Genomic DNA, 6,000 nt, shown 5'->3' with positions numbered 1-6,000 from the left:
TCCATAGGACGCACACACATTTCCCCTTCATTTTTGAAGGGGAAAAAGTGCGTCCTATAGAGTGAAAAATACGGTATAAGGGCAGCAGGGGGCAGCAGATCACAACTTAAAGGGCACCATCTCAATTGCCCAAATGACTTTGGAGACCAACTCTCTCTCAGCCTGGTCCACTGCCCCAACTTCACCGAATCTCAGCTAACAAGGTTAAGAGCTTGTTGAAATCTGTTTGCAACCCCCAAGCACAGAGTACAAGAGCTGGAGGGAGAAAGAGATTTGAGTCAAAGGTAACAAAAGGGTTGGGATGCTGGTGGCACTGTGGTCTAAACCACTGAGCCTCTTGGGCTTGCCGATCAGAAGGTCGTCGGTTCGAATCCCCGCGACGGGGTGAGCTCCCATTGCTCGGTCCCTGCTCCTGCCAACCTAGCAGTTCGAAAGCACATTAAAGTGCAAGTAGATAAATAGGTACCACTCCAGCAGGAAGGTGAACGGCATTTCCGTGCACTGCTCTGGTTAACCAGAAGTGGCTTAGTCATGCTGGCCACATGACCCGGAAGCTGTCTGCAGACAAACGCCAGCTCCCTTGGCCTATAGAGCGAGATGAGTGCGCAACCCCAGAGTCATCCGCGACTGGACCTAACGGTCGGGGTACTTTTACCTTTACCTTAACAAAAGGGTTTGCTTTTCTCTGACAAATGCCAGGATTTAATTTGTGTTCCATAACTACAGGTGCTTCCACACTAGAAGCAGGAGGCACCTCAAGAACCTTGTTGGTGGAACATTTGTGATAGCACCGGCGTTGAATTCCACCCTGGGTGGTTACTCCAGAGTCGGCGTGCTTTATCGACTCACTTTTTTTGATATTATAATCCAATCACTGCCTGCCTTTTATTTTCTTTGAGCCCCTTTTCAGACTGTAGAAAAGCTGGGGGTTTTTTGTGGGGGAGAGAGAACAGAACAGCAGAACAGGTACGGATTGCATTAGTCCTACTCTTCCATCTATTTTTAAAGATTTATTTTTACATGTAGGTACATTGTAACACAAATTCAGTATCAGCGCTATCATCACAGCGTACCTTTTGATCTATATTTAAAAAATGATATATTCATGTATTAGGGCTTAAATGCATAAGTGTTTAGCACAAATTAAAATGTTGATTCCCACCCCCACTCCCAGTACACTCTCTCCCAGTCTTTCTGTTCAGAGCTATTTTATTGTCTCCGTGGGATTTGAACACCACTCTGAATTACAGCAATTTTATTCAGTAGTATTGATGGATCAGACCAAGTAAAGTGTTTTAAATGCATGGTGTATATATAGCCTGAGCTTGAGTGCTGGAAGATAAGAGGAAAAGATTTATTTCTCCACATCATTCGTAATTTTATAAGTTTCTGTCATGTCACTCCTTCCCCTCTTCCATGAGCCAACAAAATAAAATAATAAAAAGTCTTCATATTCTCCAGTCATTTCTTGTAGGGAAGGGCCCAAACCTTTTGATTCTTAACAACTCTGAGAAGATAGGCAAATTATTATCTCCATAGTGCAGTCTGGCAGAGGTGTGGAGATTTCTGAAGATAGTGTCTTGCTTAAGACCACTCAGTGAATTCGTGGTGGTGATCTTTGAGTCAGACTTTTCCCCAGACTTTCCCCCAGATGAACTTTAACAGGGAGAAATGTAAAGTATTGCACTTGGGCAAAAAAAAATGAGAGGCACATATACAAGATGGGTGACACCTGGCTTGAGAGCAGTACATGTGAAAAGGATCTAGAAGTCTTGGTTGACCACAAACTTGACATGAGCCAACAGTGTGACGCGGCAGCTAAAAAAGCCAATGCAATTCTGGGCTGCATTAATAGGAGTATAGCATCTAGATCAAGGGAAGTAATAGTGCCACTGTATTCTGCTCTGGTCAGACCTCACCTGGAGTACTGTGTCCAGTTCTGGGCACCACAGTTCAAGAAGGACACTGACAAACTGGAACGTGTCCAGAGGAGGGCAACCAAAATGGTCCAAGGCCTGGAAACGATGCCTTATGAGGAACGGCTAAGGGAGCTGGGCATGTTTAGCCTGGAGAAGAGGAGGTTAAGGGGTGATATGATAGCCATGTTCAAATATATAAAAGGATGTCACATAGAGGAGGGAGAAAGGTTGTTTTCTGCTGCTCCAGAGAAGCGGACACGGAGCAATGGATCCAAACTACAAGAAAGAAGATTCCACCTAAACATTAGGAAGAACTTCCTGACAGTAAGAGCTGTTCGACAGTGGAATTTGCTGCCAAGGAGTGTGGTGGAGTCTCCTCCTTTGGAGGTCTTTAAGCAGAGGCTTGACAACCATATGTCAGGAGTGCTCTGATGGTGTTTCCTGCTTGGCAGGGGGTTGGACTCCATGGCCCTTGTGGTCTCTTCCAACTCTAGGATTCTATGATTCTAGGTCATTGGTTGCTTTCCTAGCCACCAGATAAGACTACTTCTTCGGAACTGAGGAATATTAATTCTCTCTACACAGTCACTGGTCACTGCCTTTGTTTCCACCAGTGCTGCTGTGTTTTTAGCAGATGCACAGTCAGCAACTCATGTGCAAGTTGCCTTGAGACAGTGGCTGAGAAGGTGATTGATAAATCACTTGTAATAATAATGATGATAATGATAAGCCCAGCCCCTAGTACAGAAGCTTTGTCCATCCACTGCATCTTGGCTGCCGGGAAGCCTGCACCATTTGAATTCCTGCCTCCCAGGCAAGCGCTTGAAAGGTAAAGAGTAGGGGTGTGGGGTGGGGTGCCCTGAAAATCCCATTAGCAGCCCCTCCTTTCCTCCCAACTAGTTCAGGTTGTGTGGACTCTCGCAGCATACTGCCTCTTATAAGTGGTATGTAAATGGCTGAAATACATAAAATTCCACTTTCTCTGAATATATATGTATACAGAGACTCCATCTCCTCAGAGTATTGCAAAAGAACGATGTCTTTTTTTAAAAAAAAGTATTAGAAATTTCAACACAATAATTTTAACAAAAATACATCATTGATGATCTCCTTCTACCGGTCCGCAATAGAAAGTGTCCTTTCATACTGCATCACGGTGTGGTACGCTGGTTTGACATCAACGGATAAGAAGTGCCTACAGAGGGTGGTGAGTACAGCACAATATATTATGGGCTGTCCCGTGAATCCCACGGATGACATTGTGGAAGAACGTTGCCTCAGGAGAGTGAGGAAAATTCTCAGGGATGATTCACACCCTGGCCAGCACTTTCTTGATCTCCTGCCCTCAGGCAGAAGACATAGAAGCATGATTAGTCGCACCAACAGGGTAAAGAACAGCTTCTATCCGTGGGCTGATAGGCTGCTGAATGAAAAGATAACAACAGGGCAACTGACTTTCGGGTTTGGTGGGTGTGCATCAGTAAATGATGGGAATTAAGACTAAGAGAGCTGAGTGGGGGGTGCTCGTGTAAACTCACTGTATACAAGTTGTACAAGTGACAATAAAGAATTTTTTAAAAAATGCAGTCTGCCTTGGTAAAGGAGAAAACTGAGTTCCCCTGAAAATTCTGGTTGCTGAATGTTCCAAACGGCCAGTAGCCTGGAGTTATGATTTGTGCTGTTGTGAACATTCAAAACAAGCTGCATTCTAACTGCCAAGGAACTGAAAGGAGCTGCAGTTGCTACAGTTACCGGATCAGACGAGCTCCAGTCTTTTCAGATCTTTTAGGTCAGACGCAAGTAAGGAAGAACTGGGAAAAGCCCTTGAGTACTAGAGTCCAGTTGAAGAACCCAGGGTGGGATACAACAGGAATAAAACAATAATTTGAATGGAAAGTGCAACAAATTGGATACTGTAATATCCAGGATTGGAGCCATCCCATAGCCACAGAACTGAACTTGGCATATATTCCATTTTCATTTGCCTTTTATATCTCCCTGAAGTAGTGGAGTGGTCTTTGAACTCAAGTTTCACAGCAGATCCACATGGCCTTCAATTTAGCCTCAGGGTTGGGCTCTCAATTTCCATGACGTTTTCTGGATCAGTGGCCATTGCTTCTTTGGAAGAGTCTATTTCCCTGGATCTCCAGAAATACTTTTTACCAAAGACAAGCGTTCTGCTTCAGAGCTGCAGTAAAGTACCCCACATAAATAGAAGCTCCAGTGCATTGCTCTTATGGAAGGAGTGGCGATCCCAAAACTGCAGGGAACTCCCTTCCTTCGCTAGGATGGAAGACATATTCCAGGAAACTGAACACAAATGTTCCTGCAGCTAAGTCCAGAATGGCTCCAATGGGGGTGTGGGGAAGAGAATAAAGATGAAACCTTTGTGTTTTCTGGGCTTGAAGACATTATACAGGGCATCCAAGAAACTGAGCACATTTGCAATGGAGGCTAATGGCATGAAACCCTGATCAATAATCATTTCGGAAGGGAAGGACTCATGATCAGGACAAATGCTGTGCACACTACGTTTATCTTCTTGATGGTAACTCCATGCAGAGAACAGGTGCCCCAGAGCCCAATCCCTACGAGGCCAGGGCTGCTGATGCCCACAATGTTGTCGACATACCACACCATCCATTGGACACCGGCAGATGCACATAACGCAGCTACGAGAGCCAAGACAAACGCATCTAGTTGGAAGCAAGATAGCCTGCAGAATAACCATACAGGAAGAGAGCCATAAGCTGCCTCAGGTGATGCTTTAGCTCAGGTATTGGCAAGGTGAGCAACTGAAGGCGTCACACCTGACAGGAAGTGAGCATGGCCACTTTGTACCACCAGGTGAGGCACTTCTGCATGTAGAATGGGGCAAGGAGCCTTTTCCAAACCAGAAGCCACATTCCCCCATGGCAACGTTAGAGGGCTATCGTCAGCAGGGGACTGCTGACAAAGTCGGTAGTGCAAAAGATGTGGCAATTCTCATGGGACATTGGCGTGTGGTCAGTGGACTAGGGGAGTAAGCTAGTCTCTTAAATGTTCCCCTGGTGCTTCATTCTCAAAGCCCGGGAAGCTTCTGCCTGGCTTAGGGAGGGAGGTGCGTGACGTCACTCCCACATCACGTTTGCAAACTGTTTCCCTAAGAAAAAATTCAGGCCTGGAGTCGGGGACTGGAGCAGTCCTTCCAAGGTTTGATTGGCTGGAATGTGTCCTTGGACCATTCGTCTTGCTTGCTTAAGTGAGGGATGGAGCTGTGAGTGCACATGTAGCAGTGGCACGCGGCGAAATTTTTCGTAGGGGAACAGCTAGGGGCAGAGCACCAGCTTGAGGACGTGATTGGGGGGAGGCGACGTCACGCGAATGGTCAAGCATGTGGGCATCGTGCCTCCCTCCCTGTGCCAGGAAGAAGCTTCCTGAGCTTTGGGAAGGAGGTGCCAGGGAAACATGAGGGAAACTAGCCTAGTCCACTGACAGTACACCGCTGCTCCAGGCTCAGGCTTTGATTTTGACTGGAATGGGCCATTCCGCCCCAAATTCCTGTATGGTCACTTACGCTGGTCTTGCTTCCCAAATCCCATCCCCACAGCTTCCCACCAGATTTCACTGCACCCCCCTCCGGGGAAGCCTGGTGAAGGTCTCCAAAATGCATCTCAGTAAAAATTAGTTTCATGCAAGTTTCTGAAACTGGCAATAGTCAGGCTGTGAATTCCAGTAGGGGCTTCTCTGCATCTGAGACTGAAGAAATGAGAAAGCACAACACACCTGGCTTCTTTGTTTGGCCTTTGGGGCTATTCCCAGGTCACACGCCAGGGCCAGCTCGATATATTTGGGCAGCGGCAGCAGGCAATGTGTTTCTTGGGAGGCTGGATTTGCCCCTGTGGATCCTGCCACCCTAGGAGGTCGCCTCACCTTGTTTCATGGGTGGGCCAGCCCTGCCATGCCCATCATTGCTGTTTCTCAGCACCTCCCTTGAATGCTTTTGCCTGGCTGGAATGTGTCCTTGAGTTGTAATAATGCCTCTCGCTTGCCAGGCTGGCTGGATGTACGTATATCTGTGTGTGTAGAAGTCGGTGACATT

The sequence above is a fragment of the Podarcis liolepis genome (genome assembly GCF_965112155.1).
Source record: "Podarcis liolepis genome assembly, chromosome: 17".
Classification (NCBI taxonomy): domain Eukaryota; kingdom Metazoa; phylum Chordata; class Lepidosauria; order Squamata; family Lacertidae; genus Podarcis; species Podarcis liolepis.
This window is presented reverse-complemented; position numbering follows the sequence as displayed.